The sequence below is a fragment of the Protopterus annectens genome, chromosome 3.part0 (assembly GCF_019279795.1).
Source record: "Protopterus annectens isolate FY-2018-M chromosome 3.part0, PAN1.0, whole genome shotgun sequence".
Lineage (NCBI taxonomy): Eukaryota > Metazoa > Chordata > Ceratodontiformes > Protopteridae > Protopterus > Protopterus annectens.
The window spans coordinates 138,481,315-138,495,112 of record NC_056731.1 but is presented as its reverse complement, the minus strand read 5'-3'; the positions used below and the strand labels follow the sequence as shown (position 1 = coordinate 138,495,112).

General features: G+C 38.5%; 1 long non-coding RNA gene across 1 annotated transcript in view; it reads right to left on the bottom strand.

Moving 5' to 3' along the window:
- Positions 1 to 5,936, bottom strand: part of LOC122796283 — a 205,266-nt gene extending 199,330 nt beyond the window's left edge. Inside the window, exon 1 of the long non-coding RNA XR_006363957.1 lies at positions 5,861 to 5,936. This is a non-coding gene — a long non-coding RNA (uncharacterized LOC122796283). The remainder of the gene's footprint in view (positions 1 to 5,860) is intronic.
- Positions 5,937 to 13,798: the final 7,862 nt, after the last annotated feature.

Sequence of the window (13,798 nt, the reverse complement as noted above, 5' to 3'; positions counted from 1 at the left end):
TAACTCTGTGTGCACTCCAGCTGTTGCATGAAGCAGGACACATACACATCAAAGGGGCATTATATTCAGTGACTGGCCTAATGAGGGGTGAGTAAAGGGGGACAATGGCATTCCTAGATCTAGACACAATCTCTTTGTTTATAAGCAGTGCAATACTGAAGGATTTTGTTACAACTATAGACACCTGTTAGTCCAAAATTAGGCCATTTTCTACATAAGATCCTGAACAACTGGGCCAACTCTTGGGGGAGTATTGTCAATGTGGTAGTTCCCTGGCATACATGAATTCCTAAAGGACACAACAATACATTTTTTGGCATTTAGTTTCAGACCATGATTTTGACACCAGAAATTTATTTGCTATAAACCTTCCTGTAGGATGGCTAAGCCATCTGACAAACCTTCCTGCAGAATGTCTAAGTCATTTGGGGATTCATGACTGCTCCAGTCAGCTAGCACCTTTGGTACCATATGAGACAGCATGCTTCCATCTTGTAACCCTCATTTAATAGAAAAGATACAAACAAATGAAGTTAGTTTATTCAGCAGTACAAAAGCGATGAGTTTTAAAAGTTCTGGAGGGACAGCAATACTGGCTGGAGAAATTATATGAAGTTCGTTTACTGCAAAGTGGTTTAGGTCTTATAGCTGACGTCAGTGGTTTGCTTTAACATTGCAAACTTTACTAATGTTATCAATAATGCATGGGTTATTTGGCAGATAATAATCAACCAGTCCAGTAAACATTCTGCAGCAAATATGCAATAATGTGAGGTAGACCAAACCCTTCCTTTTCTTTCTTTCTTTCTTTCTTTCTTTCTTTCTTTCTTTCTTTCTTTCTTTCTTTCTTTCTTTCTTTCACCTTTGTAGAGCAGTTTAATACCACTAGGTTTGCCAGTTGGCATAATGGTTAAGGAATTCTACTCCCCATCTACAAAGCGCAAAGTTCAATCTGACCTTGGACCAATGAACTCCAGCCTTTATGGAGTTTGTATATTCTCCTTATGTCTCTGTGAGGTTCTTCCTAGTTCTCAAAAAACATGCTGTGTGTGTCCACCTCAAACCCACCCAAAAATAGAGTTGAGAGCAGCAGAATAGACCCTGGATTGTGCCTATTGGGAGAACAGCTGTTTAGACCAAATGCATTGGGCCTCAACTGTGGTGTGCAGTACCCTCTAAATAGGACAACACAGATCACAGACTATGCACTGAGTTAGGGGTGTCCACTCACTGGTGTAAAAACTGTCTCTAAGTGATTTGGTGGTGTTGACTAATGTTGTCAAATGGCATTGAGTATTTGCTGGTGATAAGTGGGTTGAGGACCCATCCTGCTCTGACCTATGCCAGGCACCTATGCTAGTAGTTTAAGGGGTGTATGTACCCTTATTGGCCAGTGTGTGTACCTGTCATAAAGCCCAGCAGCCACGAGTCAATAAGCTACTTGATGGCTGATGTTCAGTTGCCTTATTTACGTTACCTGGGATAGATCTGTTAAGTGAAGGCTAGATTTAAATCCAATCAACCTGGCAAATATGAACTGAGAATTGCTACACCCAGTGCAGGTTCTCTGTCAGGACACAATTTGGAAATAGATTATATGATAGTAAGGAGGAAAATGCACATCCTATGCATCCAGGAGACAAGATGGAAGGGCACTGCAGCAAAGCCATTTGGCTTGAGAGCCAGAGTCTACTACTTAAGAGGAAGACAGACTAGAAATGGCATGGAAATTGTACTGAAGGAAAGGGTTCACAAGACACTGAAAGATGTCATTAGAAATAGTGAGAGACTCATGACAATCAGACTCCAGTGTAAGTATAGGGCACTATTCATATCCTTAGCCAATGTCCCACACAGGGTTGTGATACTGAAGAAAGGAGCATATTCAGACAGCGGTTGCAAGACCTGCTAGAGAGAGCAGGACAACAGGAAATTGTGTTAGTAATGGGTGAACTGAATGCACATATAGGGAGAGACAGAACAGGATACGAGGACTGCCTGGGTCTACATGGGTGGGGCAACAGGAATAAAGAAGGTGAGGCCATTCTAGACTTCTGCCTGGCAAATAGCTTGATGATAGCCTATACATGGCTCAGTAATACAGACAGTCACAAGATAACACATAAGACCGGCAAAAATGCAACTCAAGTAGACTTCCTCCTTGTGAGGAAAGGGCATTTGGGTAGAATCAGTGATGGCAAAGTCATACCCAGTGAAACAGTCATCCCAAAGTATAAACCACTGGTTGCCATAATCAACTGAATATAGTAGTCAGAGAAGGCTCAAAGGTCAAAAGACACTAGACTGAGAGATGCAAGTTGACTATAGAGAAAGTACAAGATTTCAAGGAATCATTCAGGGCACTAGCAGCTCAGGAAGTAGGTGGAGTTGAAGAAGAATAACAGCATCTCAAAACTGCTTGTGTGAGGACTATCGAACAGATATGTGGCCAAGCTGGGAATGGAAATAAGGTACATAAGGAAAGCTGGTGGTGCAATGCAGAAGTCCACAATATCATCAAAAGAAAGAAGTGTAGGAAAAAGTGGAAGATACTGCCAGCAGCTTATAAATGAAGAAAACTCCACAGAATCTGTACTTCCCCAGACACAACCGGCAATAAAGAAAGAGAAAGAGTGCACTCTAGAATAAGTAATAGCAGAAGTAAGGAAAATAAAGTCAGGGAAAGCAGCAGGCTCAGATGAAGTTACAACAGATAGGATCAAGATGTTGGGTGATACAGAGGAGACATGGCTCCTGAGGGCACTAATTGCAGTATGGAGAGAAAGGGTACCCCAGAAGACTAGAGAATAATCATACTAGTGCAGGTGTACAGAACAAAGGGACATCCACAGCTGAGGACAGTATAATGCTATTAACTCTTGTCATACTGCATGGAAATTCTGGACAGGGTGACTGATAAATGAATCCACAGAATAGCAGAAAGTAATATGGGAGATGAGGAGTTTGGATTTAGATAAGGATGCAGCATGACCTAGTTTGCAGTAAGACAGATAGATGAAAAGATACTAGAGTTGAGGACAAAGTCCAGTTGCACATTCCTCGACTTGGTGGAAGCACATGACAAGGTCCCAAGAAAGCTTATTTGGGTAGTCCAGAGGTACTTTGACATTAGAAAAATATTGGTAGAATTATTGCAGGCTATGTACAAGGAGCCATTGATTTAAGTGCAAACTATGTTTGGTCTCACAGAGTGGTTCCAGTGGAAGTAGCTAGGCATCAGGGTTCAGCTCTGAGCCTGGCCACTGCTGTTCATACTGGAGAAAGTCTACATTATCAAACAGGTCAGAATAGACAGTTAAAAAAGTTGCCGTATGCAGGCAATGTGGCACTACAGGCAGAATCTGAACAGGAGCTTTTGCAAATAATAGGGGAATTAAATGCAAAACAGAAGGCACACAGAATGAAACAGAGTGCAGACAAAACAGTTGTAATGGCAACAACTGTAGAAATCAGAAGAAGCTGAGAACTGAGATAAAATGGAAAATAATCAAACAGGTTAACAGCTTCAAGTATCTGAGAGGGGAGGAGCCCCCTGCCCTCTTTAGTAATCGGTGCTAACCCTAAACCTAATGCTGTCCCTTGTCCCATTCTTAAACCTACATCTTAAGTCATTAAAACCTTCATGTAACATTGCCAGCATTCAGACAAACATGAGGCTAGTGTTACAAGGGGGTTTAGTTTCAATATCGAGAGAGGAAATAGTTTCCCCTTTTTTCGATATTATTGTTTTCATTTTCTTTTTTTTTTTTATTGTGTATGATTGAACTTATATGTTGTGTCTATCGTTTTTTCCCCGGTTAGGGGCCGCCGCAGCAGAACTCCGGTCCACTAATGATTGGCAGTGGAATTTTACGTGCAGAGTTGCCAGCCCTGACGCACAACCTTCAACGAAGGCACGCCCGTTCACGCATGTTTCCACAGAGAAGACGCTCTAACTGGGAATTGAACAGGACAACGTCTTACTGTGAGGCGACAACGCTACCGCGGCACCACTATGATTGAACTTATATATATATATATATATATATATATATATATATATATCTTGCATCAGTGTATGAAACAACAAATCTAGTTCTTCGTGTAGACATGATGGATATATTTCTAAATTACTCTGTCTACACCTGGGAGATTTAGTGTGGCTTACACCTTGCTAGAATTTGATGTAATTTAGTGGGAATAACCAATTAATATAAAGGTAGCTTTATTATCTTGAGAGAAAATGCTAAGAATATAATTTCTTAGAAAATAATGAATCTTTTTTATATTAGTACCAGTTCCCATCCTTTCTTTGTTGTTAATATAACAATCTTTTAAACATGTTAAAGATTTGATGAACCCCTTTAAATCTGCATTATCTCTCAGTGGATTGTTGGGTGCCATTGGTTTGGGCTGTAAGAATTGTTATTTACAATCTGTCAGCAGGGATACAAGTTTTTCTTTGTTTTTTCTTTTTTTCTTTACATTTCTAATGCCATTGATGTTTTGAATATTTAAGAAGAACTCTTAGTTATTTATTGCCACACTTATAGCTGGTGAAATCATTTATCTGGTGGCACAGTGGTCTAACAGGTAGTGCTGCCTTCACACAGCAATCAGTTCTCCAGTTCGATTCTTAGCTGGGTTGCCTTCTGTGCACAGTCTGCATATCCTCCCTTTGTTAACACATGTTATTTTCTGGATGGTCCAGTTTCTTTTCACATGATGGATAAAGGCAATAATGTGGACTACGGGCTCTAAATTACCCGCAGCTATGAGTATGTATATGATACAGAATGAAGACCTGGCAACCTACTTCTGTTTATCCCTTTGTCTTGAAAACTCTGTGGATAGTGGTGGCTGTCCATGGGGTTACTCTAGGAGTTGTATGTGACTTGTAAGAGTGAGTGAAAATTTGAATGCGATAGTAAAATCTGATTGCCATTAGTTACTAGAATCAAAATGAATAAAAGGGTGGGATCCATCCAGCATCTGACTATGTTGTATTTGTCTTTGCAGAAATAAAATTTCAAATATAATGACTTTTAAGGGCATACCATAGTTTACTCTAATGCCATTTCAGCTGTAAAAATAGAAGTTAATTGATTAGAAATTCTACATTTCCTTTACGCCAACTATCTGAAGCAGTTACTTTGAAACCATTTAAGGGAAACCAAAGGCAAAGACTGTTTTTGCAGGAATGCAAACTCCGTGTGTGTGTGTGTGGGGGGGGTCCCTGTACGTATAACAGGAATGTTAAATATTCATGGTTCACTAAAAATAGTTGTCACAGTAACAGTATTACTGTCAGACATTTGTCACACTGACATTAACACACAAATGTGTATGCAACCACCCCCCCCCCCACACACACACACACCTTACACTTAGACACATTCACCAGTGCATGTACAATCACAAACATGCATCTGCTACATGCACAAAGACCCATGGTTAAAGCTGTGTGTGTCTGAAGTATAGCTAACAAAAAACTTACTAGCTATGTAAGCACTTGCAGTGAACACAGTCCTTAGGCCTTCTCTCAGAAGTCTGCCCCAGGATCACTAGGTGATATTCTCATAGGCTAGGATTCAGAAAGGCTTAGTATAACTGGGAATCACTCTACTACTGAGGACAGGGCTCTGTGCTAATGTGACAGCCCAGGGGAGTGGTTAATGCTAATTAGCCATGTGAAACAGGATCCAAGATTTATCTTCTGCTATAATTTTGTAATCTCATAAACATGCAGCAAAAGAAAAAGAAATCTATCTGTTGACTTGCTAAAAGGAAAGGAAACTAACACATTCAATCCAGCATGGGAGCTTCTAGTACAGGTTTGGTTTGTTTAACAAGACCTTACCTCTGTATGTGACTCTCTGTTTTTATCATCAGATACTGGGATGTCCATTCCACCAGAGAATAGGCAAGTGACTTTCCTGCAGATGATAAATAAAGATAAAAAGTCTATTACCTAAACTGTATTATACAGTTAGTTTTCTCCTGCTACAAATTACAGTGGGAGGAAATTATATACTTTTGGGATGGGAATACAGCAATCTTCATGGGAAAAAAAGATGGATTCTGGGAAATAAAAGTAGCACTGGCCTTGAGTGAGGACATGGAAAGTCATTCATGATTGCAAAGGATTGCAATGGTGTGCCAGAGAGCTAAGTCATGGATTTAGCTATATGTGACAGAATATACTATTTGAGAGGAACATCTGCCTAGTCAGACATCATCTTTTATAATCAAGTTTGGAAAAAAAAAGATCCAGTAAACCTTCAAAAGTAACATGTGGGTTATATTAGTATGGTACACAGGCAATTAAGACTTACTTTAGATTTAGCACCCTGGAGGAGCATGAAAACATAACTCGGATTCATAGACATGGAGCACTTTGAAAAGGACTGTTGCCCAGAAAAGACCTTACACACTTGAGATTCAAAGTTAACAACATAAGAGATATGTCACTGTACATCATGTTAGCTGCTAATGCTCACCATATGCAGAAGAACAATTTCCTATAAATAACACTTCTAAAACTATCAGTGACAACTGTCCTACAATGCACATACACAAGTCTAGTAGCTGAAAAGAATAAAGTGAAACATAAATAAAAAACAAAACATGCATTCATCTGTTTCACTTCATACTTGGTGGTTTGGATTGAAATTTGTAAGTGTTCTTCACTTTTGGGTTCTTTGTAAGACTGCTAACTGACCAAAGGACACTGCACATGCACTAGCATAGCAACGGCAGCACATGTCACACTTTCCATTCGTACAGAGCCCGCATTACTACAAAGACAGACACATCCAGACACACAGGCACACACACACACACACACACACACACACACACACACACACACACACACACACACACACACACACACACACGTATGCAGGAATGAGCCACAATGTGCCACAACAGCGACCCAAAAAGAGCCATAACCAGGCTGAGCCACTGATGCACGTTTTGTTTCACTAACATGCAAATACAGCCTGTAACTTTATCAGACCACAGTAACAGTGTTTAGAAATGTGACAGGATGCAGGTTACCCTTTCAGAAATGTGAAACCTGTTACTGTTTGTCATGTGATGGAAAATCAACTGAAACTGTAAAAAAACACATCAAGCTTTGAAACTTGATGCATTATTATTAAAGCAGTTTTTGAAAAGAGCTTCTCCCACCTGTACTTCCTGATGCAGATTACACTCCTGCTACTGATGTATACCATTTCAGGATTGTAGCTCGTGGGGAGGGGGCAAATCTAATGAAGCATAACCTCAGACTCGGTATGTCCTCCCATTGTTCACACATATATTCAAAGCTGTTCTAAGGAGCACAGTTTCAGTCCTTGGACACTCAAAATGATCCCAGGACAGTGATATTAGCCTATGAATACAAAGCCCATATGAGGTGGAAATGAGAACTTGTATGAGGGAACAGGCACTCAGGTCGGCGTAGTTCAAATATTTTCCAACACACACACACATACACGCACATACACATGCACACGCACACACACACACACACACACACACACACACACACACACACACACACACACACACACACACACACACACACACACCATGCACTTATTCAATAAGTATGTACATTATTGTAATCTGATTTCCAAAGTACATCCCTTTCATTTTTCATTGCTAATTTCGGTTGCAGAAGCTATATTTGTACTCTTCCCACCCAATGTTTTCTATAGACTCACAATACTAAGTGCCCACCCACCAAACCAGTGTTGCTCTTGAGTAAATCTTCTTTACTACATATTGTCTCCTTCTCACTTTCCTAGAGCTTAGCAAAGCTTGGAATCCTAGTCTGTGTTCCAGAAATGTTTTATTTGTATACAGTGTCATCCAGGCAAACGTAAGTAGCTAATGATTGCTAAACTGCACTTGCTGAAGTTATTTTGAGTGCTTACTCCTGTTTCATGCTTTTATGTCTGGATTTCACTGAATTGTTTTGCAACAATTTGCTCTTCCACTCACTGCTACTACTCTAAGACTGTTTTGAAATCGCCTTTAGCAAGGGATTTCCAGGTAGTTGTTTAGTTGGTTTATTGTAGCATTGCACGTGTGGGTCTCTTCTATTGTGTTTTACATCACGAGGACTGGGTTTATTCATCTCATGGCAGGGGTGTTTGTCTGGCCTATCTGATTTGGGAGATACACAAAAGGACTTATAGCACAGTCATTTCATTAGGCAGAGGGCTCATTAGTTAGTTTTCTGTTTTATCTGGTGGACTTCTTCAAGACAGTCACCAAGACCCCAGACAAGGGGAAATCTGTGCATACAGCCTACCTAGACTTAGCCAAGGCTTTTGACACTATCCCCCACTCAGACATCATTGACAAACTCACTCAACTAGGCATCAACCTTTAAATCATTAGATGGGTCACTAACTGGCTCACTGATAAAAAAATTATATAGTCAAAATAGGGGAATCCACCTCCAACAGCAGACTTGAAACCATTGGTGTTCCACAGGCATCAGTCTTGAGACCTCTACTGCTTGGAATCTATTTCTCTGAAGTACAAGCTAAAACTACAGGTCTTTGGCTGACAAAGATTGCTGATGACTGTAAATTGGGAGCAGTCTTAGAATCTTCAAATTATGTCAACGTCCTACAAGAGGGTTTTACACAAACAAATGATTGGTGCCAAAATCATGGCCTTAAATTCAATGCCAAAAAATGTATTATCATTCCTTTTGGTAAAAGCAATGTTCCTGTTAACTACCACATCAATAGCAACACCTTAAGTATGCAGTCAGTGGTGAGACCTGGGCACACAGGTTGACAGCAGCCTTACCTTTGATCATCATGTCTCCACAGTGATAAGAAGGGCATTCTATATTGCTCATCTCATAAGTAAGAGTATTGCCTCCATAAGAAAAGAAGTTTTAACCTCCCTGTACTCTTCCCTCATTAGTCCAATATTTGAGTACAGCACCCATTTTGGTAGGTACCTTTCTAAGCACCTGCAGCAACTGGAGAAACCACAAAGGTTTCTTGCAAGGAAAATTCAAGGACTTCACCACCTGTCCTATGTGGATAATTTTAAATCACTGTCACTTTATTCTGTTTCATACAGACTACTCAGAGGTGATCTCGGCCTTGCATATAAGGCAATCTCTGACTCTGCATTACTGGAAATGCTTCATATCCAAAAGTCAAATGGTAAACGGGTTACTCACTCTAATGACCTTAACCTGGTATGTGACATTAATAAAACCTGCTGGAAGGACAGATTTGTCTCCCAGAGGTCACCACACCTTTGGAATAGACTTCCACTTCATGTCAAACAGAGAACCTCATTGGCCTTCTTCAAACAAAATCTGGATGATTGGATGGGTGACCATAAAATCACCCCTGGGGTTCCACCTGTGTCTCTCTTGGACAGGGGCGATTGGTGCTGATTGTGGAAATAAGGGTGAGAACTTGGCTAGGCTTGTAAGGGCCCTAGGGTCATTAGCTTAGTAACCTCCTATGACTCTATAATCTGTGCTGCTATAAATTTTGCATGTTTGCATGGGTTAGCAGTGCCCTATGCTGCAGGAAACACATAGAAAGCAAACTTTCCCTGTGGCATGATCTGTAAAACTGCACCATTTAAGTAGCAATGTAGAGTAAATATCTTCTGCACTGATGAATTTAAAGCAACTAATTGGGCATCGAGTGACAATGCCTACAGATTTTGTAGAATTCAGTATCGTGTAAACAATAAAGTTAGTAGAATGTATTACTGTTTAGCATAATCTGCTCCAATAAAGCACCCTTATTAGTCTGCACCAACAAAGCACCCTTAATAGCCTTCAAACCCCAATACACCACCAGCTTGTAGCTCACTAATCAAAGGACTGGACTATATGTATATGCAATTTCCTAACTTCTCTTAAGCCAGCTAGGTGGATATGTGCATTTCAAGACAATGTAGCAATTGTCTCATGTTTACTGAAAACCACTTAATCCTTAAAGAATCAGACAAAGTATGCGAGAGGTTTACCTACACAATGATATTGGAGGCTAAACTCTCGCATACAAGTCCACATCAGTTTGTCAAAACCACACGCACAACACCCAGTCATATACCACACAACACACACATAGACTAATGTATGCTGAGGCACTTAAAAGCAATTTTTCTAAACAACAAAGATTACCTAGATTATTATTACATGTTCAGTGATAATACCAATACTATAGACTGTGTAACTGTGACATTAAAGACAACCCTGGAACATATAACAATTGTTGGAGTGTATAGACCACCAAAGTCAAGTGCAGATGACTTAGAGGAATTCATACATTTCTTGCATGAAACACAGGAGGGAAGAATAATATTAGCTGGGGACTTAAATTTACCATAAACAGACTGGAATATTGACTCAACAACATTAGTAAGGAAGCTATTCACAGGGTATATTCAAAACCTACCAGTGGAGCAACATACTAGATATTATTTGTGTTCCCAAAGAAATTGCTGTAACTTCAAGTCAAGTTTTATCACCATTGATGTGCAGTGATCATGAGATTATAAAGGTTAATTTGTTGATAGATAATTCTGCCAAACTGAAATCTAAGCCAATGCACAGAAGGTTAATTACAGATTATATGGAAGCAAAACAGTCACTTATGTAAAACTAACTGGAGTGAGGTGTTCAGTGGAAAAACTGCAGATGGAATGTGCAAAGTTTTGAAAGAGAAATTGTTTGAGTGCAAAAAATCAAAAAAAATTATTTAACATCAGGATCTAGGCATACAATAGCAGGGGGATGTTTTTCCATAATAACAAGATATTTGATTAAGGTGAGACACAAAAAATATAAGAAATGGAAGAGATGTCGAACTGCAATTTTGAAAACTGAAATAAACAAGTTGGGCAAACAGATTAAGCATATTGCTAGACAAGATCAAGAAAAATTTGAAAAAAACATGTATATAAAGATATTGAACATAATAGGAAACCTTTTTATAGATACATAAGATATGGAAGGAGTAAAGACGCACAAATTGATAAACTGTGTTCAAATTCTAAAAATTATTCTAAGACACAACAGATTATAGATATATTTACAAAATCTGATGCAAAACATTTTGGCTCCACAAAATGGTTGATAAGTTGTTCTAGTGATATCCAGGTAACCCCCAGATACTGGAATCAAATTAGATTATATTGAAAAAGAACTGTGTAAACTGGATCCAAACAAAGCGCAGGGAGGAGACGGAATAAGTAACAATGACCTGAGAACACTTCAGCAAGAACTTACAGTACCGTTATATCTATCATTCTCTAGGTCATATGAATATGATGAGATTCCTCAAGATTGGAAACATGCACTTACTAAACCTGTCTTTAAGGGAAAGGGGAGTAGGACAAACCCAAAGTCATACAGACCCTTAAGTCTACTTTCATGTTATGGAAAAATAATGGAGAAGGTAATATTGGATAAGTTATTGTCAGAACTGAATAGGTTGGGACTTGAAACCATATATCAGCATGCATATGTTGAAAAATGATATATTATCACCTGTAACATGATGTTCTATAACAATATAATAATAGTTATGAATGAACAATTGTGCTGTGATATCATTTATATAGATTTAACTGTAGCATTTGACAGGGTCATACACAAAACACTAATGAATAAATTAATACAACTAGGTATTGATGTACTAGTCAAGACTAGAATAACTGGTCAAGATGAGAAGGTCGACACTTGGAACACACCACACTGAACACATAGCCCTCCAGAACACACACCAGCACTGCCTTCACATAAAAACACAAACCACACACCCACCTTCACAGAGGGTCTCTATAGAAATCTAACCAAACAGCAGACACCTCAAAGGCAGAAATGCACTCAACCACCACAAATAAATTGTAATATATATATATATATATATATATATATATATATATATATATATATGTGTGTGTGTGTGTGCAGATGGGATATAAGAGAAAAAGAGCATTATATGAAAGATATGCTACAGCATAAATAAAAATCAGTAGATATATACAAATATATACAGGAGATAAATGAATAAAAAGCAGAAGAGAAGTATTTCATCTTTTTTTTCCATAATACTTAACAACAATGAGAAATATGTTAATCCCTAGAAAATGAAATAGGGAGCATAGTAAAAAGTCAAAAAATTAAAGGCTATGAAGGTTTTTCTGAAAGGAAGAATATATATATATATATATATATATATATATATATATATATATATATATAAAGGTGATGGGCTAAGTTATGTGTGCTATCACAGTTTACAGGGTTGACATGAAGGCATACTAGCAAAATTCTATACCTAATGCAATAAAAAGACAGTCAGAAAAAAAAACCCTTAGTATGGCCTGAGAGAGTTCATAATGAAATAAATTAATTTTGAAAGCATGAAGAAAGTGAAAGAACTTGTATGTCTTCAGCAACAGAGTTAACAGATGAACTACAGATACATGAAGAGATCACACATCAGACTTAGGTAAGAAGGCATAAGTTAAAATGCTGGGAATAGTACAACATTGAATGTTACTTAAGAGCAATCAAATTTGCTTTATCTGTAAATTTAACCACTAGAACCCTAAATTGAGCTCTGAAACTGCCAGCCAGCTCTTAAACCAAAGTCTTACTCCTTTACCCAAAAATTTCACCCCAAACCTAAAATCCCAAATAATTCCCATAACATAAAACTCCACTCCCATTCATTACCCCTAAAATCCCCAAATTGCTCCATAAACCTAAAACTCTTGCCCCCGTGCACTAAACCTAAATTTTCCAGTCACTCCCTAAACATAAACATCCCCCACTCCCTATTCCTAAAACTCCGCTGCCACTCCCAAACCATAATTGCTCCTCCTGCTCTCTAACCCCAAAACAGCACTGCTACTCCTTAACCCAAAAAGTCCCTATCCTTCTTTCTAACCCTGAAATTCAAAATGTAAATCCCCTTCCCAGTCACTGCCTTAATCTACACTTACACACACTGCCACAGCCTTTGCAATAGCGGCAGCACTTACCTTGCTCCGACTTAAATAATATGTTCAGGTAAGGTGCCATATCTGCTGCCTGATTTGAGTATGTGCTTGAGCAGAAGCCTGTTCCCGCTACAACACACTCGACTCTCTGGCACTGAGACAATGGTCTTTGAGAGCTTGGAGTCTGAGCAATTGTAGTGGAGTCTGCTTATTTATTGAGTATTTAATCAGTGCACTACACCTTGGAGTATAGTTGTGGAATATGCTTTTAGTGCTCTTTGTATATATCAAGTAAATTCAGCAAATGTGGTTATTACATCAAACAGTAGAAAACACAGGCTGAACATGGCATAACTGATTTGTTTTTATAACTTTCATTTGTATTTTTTGTGAAAAAAAAATATTTTTGAACAGAAGTACTCAAAGCTTGAAATAAATATTTGAATCTAGATTAAATTATTTTTTTTAGGTATGAGGGGAGTGGGTTAAGAACTATCACAAAAAGCAATCAACACAAAGCTTAAAAACCAAAAGAGGAAAATAGAATACTAGAATTTGAATACAAATGAAAATACTAGAATTTGAAAACAAACAATGTGTTAAAAAGGATTCTGTGGTATAACATTTAGAGAAGCAGGTTGGTCCTCATTTTTCTTATTTGTTGTGAGAATTCATAAAAGCATTTTAGAGAAACGGCCCTTATGAAAGAGGGGTATTAAAACCATTTCTGCAGTTCAAATGACCTACATTCAGTAATCAGCATGGGTGCTAGATGAGACCCTAA